Here is a 23,759-nt window from a genome sequence, read left to right on the forward strand (position 1 = left end):
ACACTGACTAGCACGTGGCACTGGTAGCAATCCTGAGATTACTACCTTTGAGGGCTTATTTATTAATTTACCTCCTAATTCCCTGTATTCAGCTTTTAGGACCTCATCCCGTTTTTTACCTATATCGTTGGTACATATCTGCACTACGGCAACTGGCTGTTCACCCTCCACCTCCAGAATGCCCTGCAGCTGCTCCGAGACATCCTTGACCATTGCACCAGGGAGGCAACATACCATTCTGGAGTCTCATTTGTGGCCACAGAAACACATTTCTATTCCTCTTTCAATAGCATACCCTATCACTATAGCTCTCCCGCACATTTTCTCCTGTCCTGTGCAGCATGACCACCCATGCTACCAGAAAGTTGGCTGCTGTTGCCTTCTCCCAAGAAGCCAAGCCCCTCAACAATATCCAAAGTGGTATATCGGTTTGAAAGTGGGATGGCCACAGGGGACCACTGCACTACCTGCCGGCGCCTACTACTCTGCCTGGTTGTCACCCAATCCCTTCCTGCCTGTGCAGCCTTTACCTGCGGTGTGACCAACTCCCTATACGTGCTATCCACGATGTGCTCAGCATCGCGAATGCTTCAGTATATATTCATTCGCAGCTCCAGAGCTGCAATGTGGTCTGATTGTAGCTGCAGCTGGATACACTTCCCGCACATTTGATCATCAGGGACACAGCAAGTGTCCCTGATTTCCCACATAGAGCAGAAGGAGCATGCCACGGAGCTGAGCAGTTCTGCCATTAATTACCCTTTAATTAATTCAAATTAAATTATATCAAATCAATACCACTAATTGCACTACAATTAAATTATATGCTCAAGGGCCCATCTTTACCAGCACTCCCCGCTATCCAACAGAGACCCTAGAAACTATAAAACACTGAAATTAAATTTGGAAAAAAAGCAAGAAAGAGAGAAATATTCACCAACCAATCACTTACCTGCTTTCTGTTGACGTAACACTTCAATTATTTTCACTTCTCTCTCTCCTTTCGCTGATCCTGTGCCTCTCGCAGGTCTGCCGCTCAGCTCCGGTCCCAGGCCTCCTCTCCATGCTCTTTATATCCTCCTCTCCCTGACACTGTGCCTCTCGCATTTCCGCCACTCAGCTCCAGTCCCAGGCCTCCTCTCAGCGCTCTTTTTATCTTCCACTCGCTGACTCTGTGCCTCTCACAGGTCCGCCGCTCAGCTCCGGTCCCAGGCCTCCTCTCCATGCTCTTTATATCCTCCTCTCCCTGACATTGTACCGCTCGCATTTCCGCCGCTCAGCTCCAGTCCCAGGCCTCCTCACAGCGCTCTTTTTATCCTCTGCTCGCTGACTCTGTGCTTCTCACAGGTCTGCCGCTCAGCTCCGGTCCCAGGCCACCTCTCCGCGCTCATTTTACATTCCTCTCGCTGACTCTGTGCCTCTCACGGGTCCGCCGCTCAGCTCCGGTCCCATGCCTCCTCTCCGTGCTCTTTTTATCCTCCTCTCGCTGACCCTCTGCCTCTCACAGGTCCGCCGCTCAGCTCCGGTCCCATCCCTCCTCTCCACGCTCTTTTTATCCTCCTCTCGCTGACTCTGTGCCTCTCGCAGGTCCACCACACAGCTAATAAGTCATTTGCTTTCCTAACTGCACCTGCAGGCTAACTTGCAGTGTACAAGGACACCTAGTTCCCATTGAAGTCCAAAATGACCCAATCTTCCACCATTTAAAAATATTCTGTTTTCCTATTTTTCTTGCCAAAGTGGATAAAGTCACACATCTCCATCTTATATTCCAGCCGCCATGTTCTTTCCCACCCATTTAACCTGTCTATATTGCTTTGCATCATCTTTGCATTTGCCTCAAACCTTACTTTCACACCCAACTTTGTATCATCAGCAAACTCGGATTCATTTGACACATTTCAGCCTCCAATTCATTCAATGTATTGCTTATACCCCATATGTTAGTATATAGCACACGTATTTGACCTGATGCGGTCTTTCTTACATCATTCAACTTAACACCTTTCTTATTTGTCTCGCCTGCTGTTACTGCTTTTATTATTTTAGTACTCCATTCTCTGGAGTGTCACGTCATGACCTGAAATCTGCTCTTATCCTTTTTATCGTTCAATTATAATTTTTACTGTTGTTTATGACTGAATTCTCCCCCCACCCCATTTATGAGAATAATGTGTTTTTGCCTCACTATTTATACGTTCCACTAGGACCTTGGTTCTATCTTTGTTCAGGTACAACATGTTCCAACGGTATGGCTATCTCTTTGCCCTGTACTTTGCCCCATGAAATGGATCCCCTCCCTCATACACCACTCATCCAGCCACGTGTTCACTTTACTGCTCTGTTTGTCTCTGTAACAATTAGAACGTGGCCCGGGTAATAATGCTGAGATTAGTACCCTTGTAGACCTGGTTGATAATTTAGCTCCTCACTCCACCTACTCCCTCAGATAGAACTCCACCCTTTTTGCCCTTTGTCACTTGTCCCGACATGAACCATGACAAATCTCCAAATACATTTGCCACATCGAGTAACCCCTTATCGTGGCATCATCTTATGGTTAAACGGGGACAATTAACCCGGGAATATCAGTTAATATTCCATCTGTGTGTGAGGACCTGCTCGGGGAGAGAACTTCTCTTATCTCCACGAAAAATTTCACGCAAGTTACACCTAAATTCGTTGTGGATCCAGTTTAATGGGGAAATAAAGTGAGAGACTGCCCCCTCCTATAAATTTGGAGTACAGGGACATTTAAACTTGTAACGGGACAGAATAAACTCTCATTGTTTCATAACATGCCGTGAGATGGATTTTACAGCAGCGGATAGCGCCGTTTCTAATTCCAATTTGCAATTTACTATTGATTCAGTCCCCACCACCCTTTCAGGTGTTGCATTCCCGATAACAACAACTCGCTGTACAAAAATAATATTTCCTCATGACGTCACCGGTTCTCCTGTCAATTACCTTGAAATTCGCAAGTTGTTTTGGAACAGGGGCGGTCAATATGATTGGAGCTATTTGCTCGTGTGGAGGATAAAGAAAGTAATTGACTGATTGGGCGGAATGGATAGTTTCCGTTTTGTAAGTGCGACGTTTTTTTTGTACATTGACGTTTCACGGTTTAGCATTAGTTTTAGGACCCTGGGAAAATGATTGGTGATCTCAGGGTGTCAGAGCACTGAGTCCAGACCTGGGATCAGCGAGCACTGGGAATGTGGCCTAAAAGTTTGTGAACACAGAGAACGGCACTGGTGTTAAGTAATTGGGGGAAATATGAAACGTGGCTTTCTGGGATCCAGAAATTCGAACATCTTAGAATGCTCATGTGACTTTGAAAGATTTATTTAACAATTCAAAGGTTAAAAATCTTCATGTAAACCCAAGTGTTTGAGATATGCTGAGGCTTTGAAGGTAAATCTTCATGGAAGGCCCTAAAATAAATAGTTAAAACAATGCAATCATTGGATTGAATGATGTTGATGCGAAAACGATGAATTTGTTTGTATTTAGATACTTTTTTTGAAGATTAGACATTTCAGTTACTGAAAAAAATGACAGACATTATTTTCAACAAGCTCTTTGATTAAATTTATTGGTTGATCAAGAAACTTGTTTCTGTGCTGGCTCTGTGAAAGAGCCTCTATTTAGTCCCACTCCTCTGCTCCTTCCCCATAGCCTAGCACGATTTCCCCTTGAAAGTTACTATTGAAACTACTTCCACCACCATTTCAAAGCACTGCATCCAAGACCATAACAAGTTGCTGTAAGAGAAAAATTCACCTCATCTTCTCTCTGGTTCAATGGCTAACTCCCTTAAAAATAAAGAACTTTACATATCTTGATTTTATATTATAACTTGTCATCATAAATCGAGGTAAATGGCAATTTGGGAAGCGGAGATGTGGATTTGGCTTCTCTGTGATACAGGCAGATGAAGTGGGAGACGTCAAACTGAGGCTCGTCAGCACCACAACTGGAAGGAGCATGTAATTACAGCATGGAAGACTATACCAGAAATAAACTTCCTAAAAGTGAGCAGAATGTAGCGAATCAATGGAGATCTACAAATTCCACTAAAGGGTAGAAAACCATAACACCTTGTCGAATCTCGGAGAAACTTGACACTAATGCACTTGACACAGCTTATTTTGGAGGGGCAGTGAGTATTCTGCCTGCACCCCAGCAGCAGCAGTGATGGGTTCAGACAGCATGCAGTGATGCCTCTCAATAAATGGACTGGAGCAAGTGGCATTTGGAGGGGCAAATGACAAGGTGGCCTCCTTCACCTATCTCCAGTGCAGTCCTCAGTTTCTGCATCTGCCAGTGTCTTCTAGTAGATCAGCAGTTGGAGGGTTTCACCCTATGAGAGGCCACGAATTTACAAAAGTCACAAGCAGTAAATGGGACCTTTGAAATGTTGAACGTTTGCCGTGAGTGGAGTTCCACCGGTGCTATCTTCAACTTAGCCAGAGAGAGACTGACAAAAACGTCCTCGAGTTTCAATTTCGGGACGGTATTCACAACGTTCCAAACTCGGCAGGCGACATCAGTCGAGAGCACGTACCCAGTGCTGGAGTAATAAGGCAGATACATTTCCAGAGGGTATTTCTGTTCACTCACTTACCATTTACTGGATTTGTCCCTGACAGGTCTTGCATGTCTCTGTATGTGGCCGGTGTAGATGTTCCTGCGCCTGGTTCATGACAAGAGATCTCTTAAATAATCAACATTGACAAACATGCCTAAATCGGTTTTCATCACAAAGGAGGCAGACGGACAAAATCGGCTCACCCATTCCAGTCCCATCAGCACCTTGGTGTTCAGGTTGTAATAAGTGTCGCTGAACTCTTTCTGTATGATGTCTTTGTGCAGCAAACCTTCCTCCAGCAGATGCTCCTGATGCTCACGGCTGTGCCCGAGCAGGAAATAGGTCATGACCCTCTTGCCCTGTGTTGTCGGCTCTCTCCCCAAGGTCCGGCAAATGACCGAGCGAGCTGCGAACTAGTCCTGGGCACTGGTGACGAGAAGGACCAGAAATGGGGGACTGATATCACATCTCCTATCAGGTCGCATTAAATAGGAAGTGTCATTTAATTCTGTGTAAAGACAAGGGTCAGGAATGTTGCAGAGTAAATATCCAAATATACCAAGTGTCACCAAAAGGATCACAAAAAAAAACATTTTTTTGGACGAAATGTGAAACCACATATTGCACCAGAAAAGATCTTCATGTTTTGAATCAACTGTAAAACAAAATAAACACATGTATTTTGGTGGTATCCGGGCAGTGCAAGGGGAAACACTTACCAATTTAAGATTATTTGGCTTGATTAGTAACATAGGAAGAGGAGAAGGCCATTCACCCCATCGAACATGTTCTGCCATTCAATTGGATCATGGATGATCTGTATCTGATCTCCATTCACTCGCCTTGGTACTGTAGACGTTAATGCTGAATCATCATAGCATCTCTTAACTTGTTGGGCTGGTGTTCCTCTGTCCCTGACTTTAAAACCCAGTAACTGGTCTAATGTAATAAGTTGAAGTCGCCATTAACATAATAAAAGTCGATGGTCACAGGAGGGTCTAAACGGGTTTTCATCTTGTCAGCAGTGATTTATAAATGCGGTAAAAAGAATAATGTTTTGATGGTAGAAAAAGTGGTGATCCAAAGCTAGAAACAGAGGAAGCCCAAAGCTAGAAACAGTTGAGAGTCAAAGCTAGAAACAGTAGAGGTCTAAAACTGGTAAGAGTGGAGGTCCAAATCTACAATCACTGGAGGTTCAAATCTACAATCACTGGAGGTTCAAATCTAGAAACAGTGGAGATCCAAAGCTAGAAACAGTGGAGGTCCAAATCTACAATCACTGGAGGTCCAAATCTACAATCACTGGAGGTCCAAAGCTAGAAACATTTGAGATCTAAAGCTAGAAACAGTGGCGGTTCCAATCTAGAAACAGTGGATATTCAAATCTAGAAACAGTGGCGGTTCAAATCTAGAAACAGTGGAGGTTCAAATCTAGAAAGAGTGGAGGTTCAAATCTAGAAACAGTGGAGGTTCATATCTAGAAACAGTGGAGGTTCAAATCTAGAAACAGTGGAGGTTCAAATCCTGAAAGAGTGGAGGTTCAAATCTAGAAACAGTGGAGGTCCAAATCCAGAATCACTGGAGGTTCAAAGCTAGAAACATTGGAGATTCAAATCTAGAAACAGTGGAGGTTCAAATCTAGAAACAGTGGAGGTCCAAATCCAGAATCACTGGAGGTCCAAAACTAGAAACTGTGGAGGTCCAAATCTACAATCACTGGAGGTGCAAAGCTAGAAACAGTGGAGATCTAAAACTAGAAACAGTAGAATTTCAAAGCTCGAAATATTAGAGGTCCAAAGCTAGAAACACTGGAATTTCAAAGCTAGAAATATTAGAGGTCCAAAGCTAGAAACAGTGGAGATGTAAAGCTAAATCTGTATCCCCTAGTCCTTATATCATCAGCTAATGAGAACAGTCTTTCTTTGTCTACCTTATCCAAAACCGTCATTATCTTGTCTACCTCTATCAAATCTCCCCTCAGACTCGTTTTCTCCAAGGAGAACAACCCCAGCATCTGCAACCTAACCTTCTGGCTAAAAAGCCTCATCCCTGGAAACATTGAGGTCAATCTCCTCTGAACCAGCTCAAGCACCTTCGCATCCTTCCTAAACTGCGGTGACCATAACTGTATGCAATAGTCTAGTTGTGGCCTAACTAGAGCTTTATAAAGGTCCAGCATAACTTCCCTGCTTTTGTGCTCTATACCTCTATTTATGAAGCCCAAGATCCCAAATGCTTTGAACACTACTCTCTCAATATGTCTTGCCACGTTCAAAGATCTGTGCTCATGAAACCCAGGTCCCTCTGTGCACACTCTTTTGAACTGCACCATTAAGTCTATATTGCCTCTCCCTATCCTTCTGCCAAAATGCTTCATCTCATCCTTCTCTGTAGTAAATTCCAGCTGCTACTTGTCTTCCCGATATTCTAGCGTATCTATTTTCTGTTGCTGTAGATTGGTATGCTCCTCACTGTTTGCCACACCTCCAAGTTTGGTATCATCGGCAAACTTTAAGATTTTATACTGTATTCCAATATCAAGTCGTTTATATATATATATATATATATATACATATATATATGTCAAAAAACAGTTGCTCCAGCACTAACACTTAGGGAGGCCCACTGTCTACCATGCTATAGTTTGAAGAACGACCATTTACCATGACTCGCTGTTTTCTGTCGTTAAGCCAGTTTCTTATGCAAACTGACACTGACCCTCATATTCCTTGAGGCCCAATTTTGATAACCAGCCCTTTATGTGGTACGTTGTCTAAAGCGGTCTTCAAATCCATATAGACAACATCCACTGCATTCCCTTCATCCACCTTCTCTGTTATTTCATCAAAAAATTCAATTAGATTAATGAAAAACGATCGGCCCTTTATAAATCCGTGCTGGCTCTTCTTAGTTAACTTAAAGCTCTACAAGTTCCTGTTAATTTTTTCCCTGATTATAGTTTCTAAATCCTGACCCCCCCCCACTGATATTAAACTGACCGGCCTGTAGTTACGTGGATTGTCCTTGCACCCTTTCGTGAACAAGTGTTTCATCTTTGCCATGTTCCAAACCTTTGGCACCTCACCCGTATCTAGGGAAGATTGGAAGATTATGGCAAGCCCTTCCGCTATCTCAAACCCTACTTGCCTTAGCAATCAGGGATGCCAGCCATCTGGAACAGCCGACTTACCCACTCGAAGCATATCCAGCTTTTCCAGTACATCCTGCCTATAATTTCGACCCCATCCAATATCTCTACCATATCGGCTTCTACCAATATTTTGTCAGCATCCACTTCCTTAGTAAACACCGATACAAAGTATTCATTAACTATTCTAGCCCTGTGCCTCTGAGCATGTATCAACTGCTTTGTTCCTAATAGGCCCCTCCCCACCTCTTAATACCTGTTTACTCTTTATATGCTGGTAGGTGATTTTCAGGTTCCCTTTTATGTTACCGGCCATTCTACTCTCATATTCTCTCTTTGCCAATCTTACTTTCATCTTCACTTCCCCTCTCAACTTATTATATTTAGTCTGGTTCTCCCTTGAAGAATTCACCTGACATGCATCATACACCCTCTTTTTTGTTTCATCATCTTCTCTATCTCTCTCGTAATCCAAGGAGCCCTTGCTTTGGTTCCCTTACGCTTCCTTCTTGTTGGAATGTACCTTACTTTCAAATAGAGATTTATTTCTCCGCCTTGAATATATTCAATGACTCAGCTCCACAGCTCTCTGGGGTAGAGATTTCCAAGGATTCACGTCCCTCTGAGAGAAGAAGTTCCTCCTCATCTCCGTTTTAATTGGGCAATCCGTATTCTGAAACTATGCCCCATAGTTCTAGATTCCCCCATGAGGTGAAACATCCTGTTAGCATCTACCATCTCAAGCCCCCTCAGAAACTTATATGTTTCAATGAGACAACCTCTCATTCTTCTAAACTCCAATGAGTTTGGGTCCAACCTGATCAACCATTGTTTCTTAAGACAGCCCCTTCAACTCAGGAATCAACTAAGTGAAGCTTCTCTGAACTTCTTGCAATACAAGTATATCCTTCCTTAAATAAGGAGGCCACAACTGTATGCAGTACACTAGCTGTGATCTCACCAACGCTCTGTACAATTGTAGCAAGACTTCCGTACATGTATACTCCTTCCCCCTTGCAATAAAGCCCAATATTCCATTTGCCTTCCTCACTATTGCTGTACCAGCATGCTAACTTTTTGTGCTTCATGTACAAGAACACCCAGATCCCTCTGCACCGCCGAATTATGTAGTGTCTCTGCATTTAAATCATGTTTTGCTTTTTAATCTTCCTAACAAATTGGATAACCTCTCATTTTCCCACATTATACTCCATCTGACAATTTTTAGCCCATTCATTTAACCCTTTGCAGACTCTTTTTGTACTCCTCAAAACTTGTTTTCCCACCTATCTTTGTATCGTCAGCAAATTCGGCAAAAGTACACTCGGTCCCTTCATCCAAATCAGTAATATACATTGTAAATAGTTGAAGCCCCAGCACTGATCCCTTTAGCAACCCACTAGTTACATTTTGCAAACCTGAAAATGATCCATCTATTCTGAATCTCTGATTTTCTTTATTCAGCCAATCCTCCATCCAATCGAATATATTACCAACAACACCATGAGCCCTTATCTTGTGCAGTAAACTTTTAGGTGGCACATTATTGAATGCCTTCTGGAAATGCAAATACACTGCATCTACTGGTACCCCTTTAGCCACCCAGTTCGATACATCCTGAAAGTACTCCAGCTAATTTGTCAAACACGATTTCCCTTTCATAAAACCATGTTGACTCTGCTTGATTGTATTATGATTTTCTAAATGTCCTGTTATTATATCCTTAATAATGGATTCCAACATTTTCTCGATAACAGATGGTAGGCTAACTGCCCTATAGTTTCCTGCTTTGTGGCTCCTTACTTTCTTGAATAGCGGAGTTAGTTTTGCAGTTTTCCAATCAGCTGGGACCTTTCCGCAATCCATTTTGGTAGATTACAAGCAACACATCCACTATCTCTGCAGCCAGTTCTTTAAAAACAATAGGATGTGTCCCATCAGGCCCAGGGGACTTGTCATTCTTTAGTCCCATTAGTTTGACAAGTACATTTTCTCTGCTAAGAGTGATTGTTCAAATTCCTCCCTCCCTATAGCCCCTAGATTCACAATCTTCTACCATGAAGATTGATACGAAATATTAGTTCAAATTCTCCTCCATTTCCTTGTTTCCCATTATTAATTCCCCAGTCTCATCCTCTATATGACTAACCATTACTTTAGCTACTCTCTTCTTATATTTTTATATTTTTTGCTTGTTTGCTCTCATAACCTATCTTCTCCATTTTAATTATCGTTTTAGTCATCCTTTGCTGGTTTCTAAAAAAATCACAATGCTCTGGCCTACCACTAATCTTGCAATGTCGTATGCCTTTTCATAAGGACATAAGAACTTAAGATGTAAGAGCTGGAGTAATCCATACGGCCCCTCGAGCCTGCTCCGCCATTCAATAAATTATGGCTGATCATCGACCTCAACTCCAATTTCAAGCCCGATCTCCATATCCCTTGATTCCCCAGAGTCCAAAAATATATCAATCTCAGCCTTGAATACACTCAAACACTCAGCGTTCACAGCCCTCTGGGGCAGAGAATTACAAATATTCACAACCATCTGAGTGAAGAAATCCCTCCTCATCTCAGTCTTAAATGGCTTACCCCTTATCCTGAGACTATGTCCCCTAGTGACAGACACTCCAGCCAGGGGAAACATCCTCTCAGCCTCTACCCTTTCAAACCCCTTCAAAATCTTGTAAGTTTCAATGAGATCACCACTGATTTTTCTAAACTACAGAGAGTATAGGCCAATTGTAAACAATCTCTCATCATAGGACAGATCTCTAATCCAAGGAATCAATCTAGTGAACCTTCGTTGCACTGCCCCGAAGGTAAGTGTATCCTTGCTTAGAATTGGACACCAAAACTGTGCACAGTACTCCAGGTGTGGTCTCACCAAGGCACTGTACATTTGTAGCAAGACTTCCTTACTCTTGTACACCAACCCCCTTGCAATAAAGGCCAACATGCCAATTGCTTGCTGTACCTGCATGCTAGGTTTCTGTGTGTCTTGGACGAGGACAACCAAGTCTCTCTGAACACCAACATTTGAAGGTTTCTCACCATTTAAAAAATATTCTCTTTTTCTATATTATCTGCCAAAGTGAATAACCTCACATTTCCTTACATTATACTCCATCTGCCACCTTACTGCCCACTCACTTCTTCCCTGTATATATATATTAGTATCCCTTGGCAGACTCTTTGTGTTGTCCTAACAGTTACAGTCCCACCTAGCTTTGTATCATCAGCAGAATTTCCTTCAATTTGATAGCATCCTTAACGTCCTTAGTTAGTCACTGATGGTTCATCCTTCTCATAGAGTCTTTCTTTCTCACTGAAATAAATCTTTCCTGAGAGTTATGAAAAATCTCCTTAATTGACTGCCACTGCTTTTCTAACGACTTACCCTTTAATCTATTTTTCGCAGTCCACGTTTGCCAACTCTGTCTTCTTAGCTTTGTAATTGCATTTATTTATGTTCAAGAATTAAATGATCCTCTACTTGGTCTCAAAAGATCTTGTGGTGTTTTATTGTTTTTCTTGACAGATTTATGCTTCTAATTTTGAATTGTTGAGTTTCGATCTTAACTTATTTTAATTTATGATTGTGATTTTTATACACTCACTATATATAGCTGGATGTGATCCCTCTGTTCTTATAGGGAGTGGCATTGTCCATGCATTTATGGAAATGTGTCATGCTTGGTGCCTCTATCTGAATATATTCACCATATCTCTCATGTTGTCAACACCTAACTAATAATCAGTGTAGGAGGTGAGGACATTTACTGATGTTCTACTAATATTAACAATGAGCTATAATGTTATGCATCATGTAACTTTAAACGGGGAGGTGATGCACAGCATTGATTAGTGGAATATTTAGGGGTCTTGCAAGTTGCAAAAACGCCATAAATAGACAAGTGGTAGATTTAACTGCTGTTTTACAATCATAATTCTCCACTTGTACGCATGTCTCGATGTGTGTGTGCCCACACATGAGCATCGAATCAAACTATCAGTCAGCGTCCTTTCCTTTTCCCGCTGAGGACATATGAAAGCGATGCAATCTCAGTTCAGTAATTTTTCCAAACTATGTTTGAAGTTATTCTCCAGCATTAATTTATAACCAAGGTTGAGACCTTACGAACGTCAGCTATCTGTTGTTTCACTCACGAGGTATAGAATATAAATCCCAGAAGGTAGCGATGAGCATATATACAATCTTAATAAGACCTCAGTTAGAGATTTGTGTGTGGTATTCAGCCCTGCACTATAGGAAGGATGGAGACTTTAGAGAGGGTTATATGCAGAATCACTGGGGAGCTGCCGGGACTGAGGAACCACAAATATAGAGAACGCTTTGAACGTTGGTGTTTCTTTTGGTTAAAGCAACGCAGATTGTGGGGCAATATGATAGAAGTGTTTACAATTATCAATCAGTGGGACAAGGTTGCCGGAGGTTGTAACTATTTGTGTTAGTTTAATCATGCCAAATGTAATACACACTCGGAGGTAGCTTCGTGCCTGTTGGTAATTTGTGTACGTAGTTGTTAACAACAGAGTAGTGATGGGGTTCTATTGTAAATGTGAGTATTTTTTTCATTAAAAGATTAGTTATGCAGACCTGCCTACCTTTTCATAATTCATGCTGTTTCTTTATGTGTAAAGATTAGTGATGGGACGCTCCTACCTGTTGGTAATCTGAGTAGTTAGTTTTTGTATTAAGAGCAGTGATGGGATCCTGTGACCTGATTGTAATTTGAGAGTCCGCGGAGAGACTGGTGGAGACCAGTAGACCAGGTTTAGCCTCGATGTCCCCAGTGTAAAATGGACTGCCCTCAGTCACTGTCTGAGCCCTTACTCACAGAATAGCTGCATCCCCACCGCTGGGGAGAACACCAGTCCGTGATTTACTGTCGTTAGTGAGGACTGGAGAACATAAAATCATAAAACACAGGAATTAAGCTTTGAAGCTATATTAACCTTACCTTGATGTGCAATGATTTTCTTTCTCTATTTCCGTGCAGATTTTGCGAGTGATATCCTTGTTATTTCACTACAACCAATCATTAGAGGTTCCTTGTTTGATTTGAGCATGTTTCAAATTGTGAATTTGAGCTGATCCTTGTTCTGTGAGACTCAAAACTCCGCCCTCTATGTAAAAGCTGATGCCCGCCATCAGGATGGATTTCAACGCAAAGAACCCTCATCCGCTTCAGAACAGGGAACGGCCTTTCTGATCAAACCAATTCCAACCGGTTTGACAATTCGATTCCGCTTCCCCTGTGAACAAACTTAGCTATAAATTTGACTTTATATCGACTTATTCCAGGGTAGTTCAGTGAATCAGATACATGGTTAGAAATAAATTGTTACATTTCCATCTGAGACATTGTTAAAATTCCCATCGATTTGCAGATGTTTGGGGCTTTGAGGCCAGGGTCCCAGCGCCAGTGTCTTGTCAGTGAGCTGAGAAGAGGCTGTTTCTGTACGTGAGGACATTAACCATTTAACTGCCGAATTAAACCAGCCCTGAGCATCAATCGCCTCAGTTACTGGGGGAATGAGCACTGACTTTCCAATGTTACATTTAACACCCATTATACTCTTAGATACAGAAAGGACCATTCCTGTGCTGTAGTTGTTATAAAGCTTGTTCTTTCCTCATTTTCAGCTTGTTCTCTGACAGTAATATATATCCACCCCAGAATGGAAGTGACCGAGTGAAAGGTTTTGAAGATATTTATGGTGATAATTCCGAGGGCAGATTGCGATATTTCCCATTTTCACTCTAATCTGCCCCTTGGAGTTATCACCACCATCTGCTCTCCAACACTTTCTCTCGGACGGTTCCATCTCGGGCTGGAGATATTGATTACTGTTGAATAACCACCTTGAAAATGATGGAAATGTAACCTTTATAACAGCTACGGCTCGGGGGTGATCTTTACTATATACTTTAATTCGGCGGTTAAATGTTTGATATCCTCACGTACAGAAGCAACCACCTCTCAGCTCATTGACAAGATACTGGCTCTTGGGCCCTGGGCTCAAGGCGCAATCATCAGGAAATCGATGGGAATTTTAGCAAACACTATCCAGATGGAAATGTAACAATTTATTTCTACCCATGTGTCTGTTTTAATGAACCTCCCTACAGCAAGTAGAGATACAGTTAAATCTATAGCCAAATGTGTCCACACGTTACGTGGGAGCCAATTGTCAAACCGCTACACTTTGAATTGTGCAGAAAGGCCGCTTCCTGTTCTGACGCAAATGAGGAATGTCTGAGTTGAAACCCACCCTGAGGGCGAGCAGCAGCTTTCACACAGAGGATGGAGCTCTGGAGTCTCTCTGAACAAGGATCAGATCAAATTCACAATTTGTGACTTGATCAAATAAAGAGATACTTCTACCTGATCAGTTGTAGTGAATTAACAAGGATATAACTTGCGAAACCTACATGGAAATAGAGACAGAAAATTTTTGCGGGATCAGGATAAGGCTAACATAGATTCTAAGAATAATTTCTGTGTTTTATTTAATTTCTCACTTTATTTCCCGCCCCCTTAAAGCCTATTTCCAGCCAGCTGATTGTGTTCCCCAGTGCCGGGGATGCAGCTGTTCTGTGAGTGTGAGCAAAGAGTGTGACTGAGGGAAATCCATTTTACACCGGGGATTTCAAGGTTAAACACAATCCTTTTATCCCCAAGTAACCCGACAGACACATTTTAAAGTGATTGCTGGAAAGAAAGCAGGAATGCGAACTTCTGGGATTTACCTCATCCGAGAAAAGTGGTGCTTCCTCCCTATTTCAGAATTCACAGTTCAAACAGAACAGTGCCCTTCTAACTCGTTATGATTCTTTTTGTGTAACACGCTCAATAATGCGTTGGTTATCCAATATTTCTAACTGACCAAAGATGGGACAAAAAGTGCAGACCAAACAAAATGTTCAGCTCAGTAAAGGGTAAACTAGCGAGAGACATCAAAACAGACAGTAAATGTTCTATAGGATTGTAACAACGGACAGATTAGCGAATGTAAATGTGGGTCCCTTAAAGGCTGAGAAAAGCATGTTATGAGCTGCACTGTTGGGGGGCTGTACTGTGGGAGTGCTGTAATGTCGGGAGGCAGTACTGAGGGAGAGCTGTACTGTCGGGGTTATTACTGATGGACAGCTGTACTGTCGGGGTCAGTACTGAGGGAGAGCTGTACTATCGGGGTCAGTACTGAGGGAGAGCTGTACTGTCGGGGTCAGTACTGAGGGAGAGCTGTACTGTCGGGGTCAGCACTGAGGGAGAGCTGTACTGTCGGGGTCAGTACTGAGGGAGAGCTGTAATGTCGGGAGGCAGTACTGAGGGAGAGCTGTACTGTCGGGGTTAGTACTGAGAAAGAGCTGCACTGTCGGGGTTATTACTGAGGGAGAGCTGCACTGTCGGGGTCAGTACTGAGGGAGAGCTGTACTGTCGGGGTCAGTACTGAGGGAGAGATGCACTGATGGGGGCAGTACTGAAGGAGAGCTGTACTGTCGGGGTCAGTAATGAGGGAGAGCTGCCCTGTCGGTGTCAATAATGAGGGAGTGCTGCACTTTTGAGAGCATTACTGAGGGAGAGCTCCACAGTCGGGGTCAGTACTGAGGGAGAACTGTATTGTCGTGGGCAGTACTGAGGGAGAGCTGTACTTTCGGGGCTAGTACTGAGGAAGAGCTGCACTCTCGGTGTCAATACTGAGGGAGTACTGCACTTTTGAGAGCATTACTGAGGGAGATCTGTACTGGCGGGGGCAGTACTGAGGGAGAATTGTATTGTCGGGGCAGTACAAAGGGAGAGCTGTACTGTCGGGGCTAGTACTGAGGGAGAGCTGTAATGTCGGGTGGGTACTGAGGGTGAGCTGTACTATCAGGGCAATACTGTGGGGGAGCTGTACTGTCGGGGCAGTACTGAGGAAGAGCTGTACTGTCGGTGTCAGTAATGAGGGAGAGCTGCACTTTCGGGGGCACTACTGAGGGAGAGCTGTACTGTCCGGGGGCATTACTGAGGGAGAGCAGTACAGTCGGGGTCAGAACTGAGGGAGAACTGTATAGTCAGTGGCAGAACTGAGGGGGAGCTATACTGTCGGGGGCAGTACTGAGGGAAAGCTGTACTGTCGTGGTCTGTACAGAGTGGGAGCTGCACTGTCGGTGTCAATACTCAGGGGGAGCTGCACTGCCGGGGTCTGTACTGAGGGAGAGCTGTACTGTCGGGGAAGTACTGTGGGCGATCTGTTGTGTCAGGGGCAGTACTGTGGGAGAGATGCACTGATGGGGGCAGTACTGAAGGAGAGCTGTACTGTCGGGGTCAGTAATGAGGGAGAGCTGCACTGTCGGTGTCAATTCTGAGGGAGTGCTGCACTTTTGAGAGAATTACTGAGGGAGAGCTCCACAGTCGGGGTCAGTACTGAGGGAGAACTGTATTGTCGTGGGCACCACTGAGGGAGAGCTGTACTATCGGGGCAAGTACAGAGGAAGAGCTGCACTCTCGGTGTCAATACTGAGGGAGTACTGCACTTTTGAGAGCATTACTGAGGGAGATCTGTTCTGGCGGGGGCAGTACTGAGGGCGAACTGTATTGTCGGGGCAGTACTGAGGGAGAGCTGTACTGTCGGGTCTAGTACTGAGGGAGAGCTGCACTGTCGGTGTTAGCACTCAGGGGGAGCTGCACTGCCGGGGACTGTACTGAGGGAGAGCTGTACTGTCGGGGCAGTAATTTGGGAGAGCTGTACTGTTGGGGGCTGTACTGAGGGAGAGCTGTAATGTCGGGTGGGTACTGAGGGTGAGCTGTACTGTCGGGGCAATACTGTGGGGGAACTGTACTGTCGGGGCAGTACTGAGGAAGACCTGTACAATCGGTGTCAGTAATGAGGGATAGCTGCACTTTCGGGGGCACTACTGATGGAGAGCTGTATTGTCCGGGGGCATTACTGAGGGAGAGCAGTACTGCCGGGGTCAGAACTGAGGGAGAACTGTATAGTCAGTGGCAGAACTGAGGGGGAGCTATACTGTCGGGGGCATTACTGAGGGAAAGCTGTACTGTCGTGGTCTGTATAGAGTGGGAGCTGCACTGTCGGTGGCAATACTCAGGGGGAGCTGCACTGCCGGGGTCTGTACTGAGGGAGAGCTGTACTGTCGGGGAAGTACTGTGGGAGATCTGTATTGTCGGGGTCAGTACTGAGGGAGAGCTGTACTGTCGGGGCAGTACTGTGGGAGAGCTGTACTGTCGGGGCAGTACTGTGGGAGAGCTGTACTGTCGGCGCAGTACTGAGGGAGAGCTGTACTGTTGGAGTCAGTAATGAGGGAGAGCTGCACTTTTGTGGGCAGTACTGAGGGAGAGCTGTACTGTTGGGGCAGTACTGAGGGACAGCTGTACTATCAGGGTCAGTACTGAGGGAGAGCTGTACTGTCAGGGTCAGTACTGAGGGAGAGCTGTACTGTCGGGGCAGTACTGAGGGATAGCTGTACTGTCAGGGTCAGTACTGAGGGAGAGCTGTACTTTCGGGGTCACTACTGAGGGAGCGCTGTACTGTCGGGGCAGTACTGAGGAGAGCTTTATTGGCAGTGGCAGTGCTGAGGGGGAGCTGTACTGTCGGGGTCAGTATTGAGGGAGAACTGTATTGTCGGGGGCAGTACTTAGGGGGAGCTTTACTGTCGGGGGCAGTACTGAGGGAGAGCTGTACTGTCGGGGTCAGTACTGAGGGAGAGCTGCCCTGTCGACGGCCCAGTACTGAAGGAGCTCTAGGCTACCGTATGGTTAATATTCAGTACTGCTGCGCTTGATGCATTACAACAGTGTCCACATCATAAAGTACTGATTAGTTTTGGGACGTAATAAATCGCAAAAGCCGCTATATAAATGCATGACTTCCTTTATTTTCACTCCCATGTTTAGCGCTGTGCTCTCTTGTACTAAACAAGATGCCACTTTGCTCGTCGTTACCTGTTCGGAATTGAATCTTTTATAAGATCCGCCCGGAGCCTTCTCCTGCCTTCTGGAAGGAAACACTGAGGGAAATGCAGAAGTTACGAGAAATAAATAAACAATGTGGCGTCTATGCACTCAGTGACACCAGGTATATGAGGGAGAAACCTGCTCCCAGGACCTTTGTGAAGCAAGGGGCACATTAATTTTCTGGGACAATGAACTGAGGCACTGAGCTGCACCAAAAGGCAAAGAGCGGAGAGAGTGAGAGTGAGGGAAGGTGTGAAGTCTGACCGAGCACAGATGCTCCCTGGAAATGTGTGGACAAGACACCAGGAGATGCTGAGACCTGTCGAACAGGGCGGCCGGCTGAAAACCAATGAATGCACACTTACTGTGTTCAGCCCCGAGCTTCACATTTCGAATCATTGACGCCTGAATATTCAGCGCATAATTTTTTAACCCCCTGGAGCAAAGTGTCACTTTTTCGAGATCACAATACCTCCATTTTATATCTGCATAAGAATTATATCCGGAACTTGGATCATATGATGAGGTTTAAAACCTCGCTGACCATGAGGAGCTTGTCTCGGTGTCCATACAGGCAGCTGATACTGAGTTCAATCCTGTGCGAACTCTCTGTAACTTTCCTTTTTCGATATTTGTGCAAGATAGAAATTTCGTTCGTAAACTACTGGAAAATTGTTAAACTAAAACAAATTTATGATACGCGATATGAATCCCTCGATCGGTCAGAGGAGAACTCGAGTTTTTGGAAGATGATTAGTGGTGACCCGGAAGCAGTTCAATACATTCTTTTAAACTCGATCGCAATCACAAACAAATATAAGGCCTTCACTGAAAGTGATTACTTAACAATGACCCGAGACTGCCATTCATTTGCTAAAAACCGCAAATACATCACATTCCGCTTAAGTGCTGAGGAACGTGATTTCCCTCTGACCTATTCTATAGTGGTCAATGAAAATATCGAGATGTTTGAGAGGCTCCTGAGAGGCATTTATGCTCCTCAGAATGTTTATTGTGTCCACGTGGACAGGAAGTCTCCAAAGCCGGTTCACTCAGCGGTCCAGGCCATCGCTTCCTGATTCACTCGGCGGTCCAGGCCATCATTTCCTGTTTCACTCGGCGGTCCAGGCCATCTCTTCCTGTTTCACTCGGCGGTCCACACCATCGCTTCCTGTTTCACTCGGTCGTCCAGGCCATCGCTTCCTGTTTCACTCGGCGGTCCAGGCCATCGCTTCCAGTTTCACTCGGTGGTCCAGGCCATCGCTTCCTGTTTCACTCGGCGATCCAGGCCATCGCTTCCTGTTTCACGATTGCCATTGTAGTCGGAAAATCGGAGACGGTGACATACGCCGCATGGTCGAGAGTTCAGGCTGATCTGAACTGTATGGAAGAGCTGCTGTGGAGTTCTGTCCTGTGGAGATACCTCATCAATGTTTGTGGAAAAGACTATCCAATAAAAAGCAACCGGGAGATAATCAACAGTGTCATGGCCATGAATGGCTCAAATGTTATTTTCTTAGTAACTCCACCGGAATACAAACAGGTAAATGGTCCAGCTTCATGTCGGGTATCCGTTTATTCATCCTGATTTTTCTACCATCCATCCATCCAGCCATCCATCCAACCATTCATCCACACATCCATCCATCCATCCATTCATCCTGTAAGAAGTCACACAACACCAGGTTATAGTCCTTCAGTTTTATTTGAAATCACACGCTTTCGGAGCGCTGCTGCTTCATCAGCTGAAGTGGAGAGATCCATATAAACACAGATTATATAGTCAGAGAATAATGCCAGATGATTACAGGTAATCTTCTAACTGCCATTTATCACACCTCGACAGAGAGATAATCACAGCAATCAAAGGTGTGAATGGTGTCCAAACAGGTCAGTCAGGAAAACATTACATCAAAGAACAATGAGGTGGGGTCACAAAGGGTAAAATATTGCAGATGCTGGGGTCTGTATGGAAAACAAAAAACAGACAAAAAACATTTTCTTTGCTGGAAATCGCAGCAGGTCCGGCTGCATCTGTGTAGCACTCTGAAAGCTTGTGATTTCAAATAAAACTGTTGGACGATAACCTGGTGTTGTGTGACTTCTTACATTTGTCCACCCCAGTCCAACAAAGGCATCTCCACTCAATTCATCCTGGTTTTTCATCCATCCATCCATCCAGCCATCCATCCATCCATTCATTCTGGTTTTTCATCCATCCAATTATCCATTCATCCATCCATCCATTCATCCATCCATCCATCCATCCTTCCATCCATCCATTCATCCATCCATCCATCCATTCATCCATCCGCCCATCCATCCATTCATCCATCCATTCATCCATCCATTCATCCATCCATTCATCCATCCATCCATCCATTCATCCATCCATCCATCCATTCACCACCCGCCCATCCATCCATTCGTCCATCTATTCATCCATCCATCCATCCAGTCATCCATCTATTCATCCATCCATTCAACCATCCATCCATCCATCCATCCACCCATCCATCCATTCATCCATCCATTTCTCCATCCATGCATCCATCCATTCAACCATCCATCCATCCATTCATCCATTCACCCATCCATCCATTCATCCATCCACTCATCCTTCCATCCATCCATCCATCCATTCATCCATCCGCCCATGCATACACCCATCCATCCCTCCACCCTCCCTCACTCCCTCCTACCCTCACACTCCTTCAATCATTCACTGCATCCAGTTTTCTTTCCATCCACTTTAATCGCACGAATACAATTATCGCTCCATGATTAATGTCGCCTAAGTTTGTAGATCAGTAATTTTCTCCCCAATACATATGCTTTGTTAAACACAGATGGCAGTGGCCTCGTGGGCTGCACCACCCGGGAGGTAGCGGTTGCAGCTTAATGTAGTAATAAGTAACTGAATAAATATTTGAAGGATTGAAACATGCTCATTATCAGACTGTAGAGCCACGACACATGAGGTGAAGCACAAGTGTTATGAACCTGTCCCGTCAGGTGGTCTCACATCTCCCACTTCAATGCATTGGACAGTTAAGTACTGACCTGAATCTCAAGTAAAATGTCCTCAAGCCCAACATCGGATGTTTGAACTCACGTGGTATGGGCACGAGAATAGTAGAATTACATTATACTTACTGTATTGGGCTCTCTTCCCAGGCAACTGAAGGCGTGGCAGATGAACATTTGCTGTTTCCTACATTGTTTTCAAAACCGTGGCATTGTTTCCTTTTAGGTGTGATTGTTGATTGGTTTGGTTTATGTCACATGTCTAAATGCGATACTTGTGGATGATTGGAACGATTCTAAATAACCAATCTGAGCCAATCTGGTGACATATTTCCCTCTTTTGAGCTGCAGTAGTTAACAAAATTTTCCATGCAAAATTTATACAAGCAAACAAAGTAGATAAACTTGAAAGTAATTGAGACAATGAACATTTATCATTACTGATGATAGTTGTGGTGTGGCAGGAAAATGAGAATGAAGTTCGAAAATGAGTAACGATTGCTCTTGGTGTTGACTTTTAGAGACGATGGAAATTTCATTATGACGTCCGAAAGATTATGGTGAGAACAGATCGAAAGAAGAGCCCCCCACCCATACGCACCGACATGTTTGTGGGGAGCACATAATGTCTGGTCACCAGGGAATTTGTGATTATTTTGTTTGTGAACTCGGAAATCCAGGCATTTTTCAAATGGATGGAGGATACCTACTGCCCCGATGAACACATCTGGGCAACACTGCAGAGAATGCCTGAGGTACACGGCTCCATTTCATACACTCCTGGTCACCACAGGGGTGATGCACCAGTCCTTACTCCAGCAGTGAAGTGGTCATTTCAAGCTGGTGATATAGCAAAAGGAGCCTTTTATTCGGCTTGTACAGGAAGTTATCGCCATCAGATCTGTATATATGGGTCTGGAGATCTCCACTGGATCATCCAACATAAACCTTTGTTCGCCCATAAGTTTCAGCCAGAAGTAGACAACACAGCTTTGCGATGTATGGAGGAATATGTCAGACACAGAGCGATTCATGAAACAGGAACTTACTAGTGAAACTCAGTGGACCGTATCCTAACTCACACATATTCCCCTTCACCCATTGCCCCGATGCTCGCTGACTTACATTGGCTGCCACTACGGCAGTGCCTCAATTTAAATTTGCATTCTTTTTTTCAAATCCTTCCATGTTTCACCCCTCCATATCTCTATAACCTCCTTCAGTGCTACAACCCTCCGAGATGTCTACTCTCCTGCAATTCCTGCCTCTTGCAGATTCACAAGTCTTCAATTGTCTGGAACCTATGATTTGGAATTTGTTCCATCAACCTCTCCACCTCTGGACTTCTCTCTCCTCCTTGAAGATGTTGCTTGAAACCTAGCTCTTTGAGCAAGACTTTGGTCGCCGGTGCTAAAACCACCTTCTGTGTCTCGGGGCTAAATGTTGTTTGATAACGCTACTGTGTAGTGTCTTGGGAAGTGTGATTACATTAAAGGTGCTATATAAAGGCAAGTTTTTGTTGTTGTTCACACTGCAGCATTCTTCTTCATATAGACCTGACACAGCAAATTGGCAAAGGTTGTCTGGAGGACGAGTTCGTGGTCTGCATTTGGGACATTTTCATAAGAAATAGGAGCAGGATTAGGCCATTTGGCTCCTCGAACCTGCACTGCTTTTCAATAAGATCATGGCGGATCTTCTACCTCAAATCTACTTTCCAGCACTATCCCCATCCCCTTGATTCCCTTATAATCCAAAAATCTCCAAAGAATTCCTAGGACAATACGTCATTGGACCAAACAGGGAACAAGGAATTTTAGATCGTGTATTGTGTAAAGAGACAGGGTGAAATAGTATTCTCATAGTAAAGGATCCCCTGGGGCAGAGTGATCATAATATGATAGAATTTCAGAAAGGGCCGTATTTTGTGATCCCTACAGGTAGCTACGAGGTGTGTATATGCCCAAAGGGGCCGTGCACTTTCCAGGTTTAAGTATGTGATGCGCATACACCAAAACACGGATATTATCTGCATCCCTGGGAAAAGAGCATCCACAGGTGGAGAGTTGCGCTATTTGCCCTCCTTCCGCCCGCTGAATGCCTGTGAAATTATTACTCCTGGTAAATAAAGTGATAAGGCAAGCTTTTACAAGGATAATGGCTTCAAAAAAACAAATCGAATGTTACCACTAATTTGCACCTTACGAACACTGTCTAATAAAGGCATTTATTTTTAGCCCGTTAAAACAAGTCTTTTAAATTAAATTTTTGTTTAAAGTATTTAATTAAGTGGCTTTTGAATTCATTGAAAATATGCATTTTTAAATATTTATTTCATGTGTTTGTGTATTGTGTAAGTGATCCCCTTTCACACTTATGGGGATTATGTATGTACAGAACTCCCATAAGTATAAATGGGAAATGGGAATTCCCTTCTGTTATTGGATGGGCTTGCCGATCCCAGGTATCCCGGGGGCGCATGTGGTTCACAAGCGCCCCTCGGATACATGGGCCTTGCCCTGCGGATACTGGAAGAGGCCCAGGAGAGCAATTCACCGTATCTCCCAGACCACCAGGTAAATTTGTAGATTTTTTACAGGTTGGAGGCATCTGCCAGTGGGAAGCCTATGACCGCAAATGTTGGGCCATTAAGTTTGAGAGTGACTTGACTAATTCCGAATCTAAAGTCTTACATAGGTATGAGGGGCGTGTTGGCTAAGGTACATTGGAAAAATAGATTAAAAGTTATGGTGGTAGATAAGCAGTGGCTAGCATTTAAAGAATTATTTCATAATTCTCAACAAAAATACATTCTACTGAGAAACAAAATACTCCACGTGAAAAGTCATCCATCCTTGGATAACTGAAGAAGGTAAGGATGGCATTAGTTTGAATTAAAAAGCTTATAATGTTGCGAAGAATTTTAGAAAGCCTGAGGATTGGCTTGTTTCAGAAACCAGCAAAGGTTGACCAAAAAATGGACAAAAAGAGAAAAAATGTTATA

The 23,759-nt window shown here is 44.0% G+C and overlaps 3 pseudogenes; 1 reads left to right on the top strand and 2 right to left on the bottom strand.

Annotated features, from left to right (window-relative positions):
* LOC147092706 (NACHT, LRR and PYD domains-containing protein 12-like) overlaps positions 1-23,759 on the bottom strand; it is a 1,351,730-nt pseudogene that overhangs the window by 784,888 nt on the left and 543,083 nt on the right.
* On the bottom strand, positions 4,289-5,079 carry LOC147092715 (beta-1,3-galactosyltransferase 5-like; annotated as a pseudogene).
* Positions 18,274-21,838, top strand: LOC147092716 (beta-1,3-galactosyl-O-glycosyl-glycoprotein beta-1,6-N-acetylglucosaminyltransferase 3-like; annotated as a pseudogene).

Source organism: Somniosus microcephalus, unplaced genomic scaffold (genome assembly GCF_052327205.1).
Source record: "Somniosus microcephalus isolate GS21.2 unplaced genomic scaffold, FLI_Smic_1.0 unresolved_chr2, whole genome shotgun sequence".
NCBI lineage: Eukaryota > Metazoa > Chordata > Chondrichthyes > Squaliformes > Somniosidae > Somniosus > Somniosus microcephalus.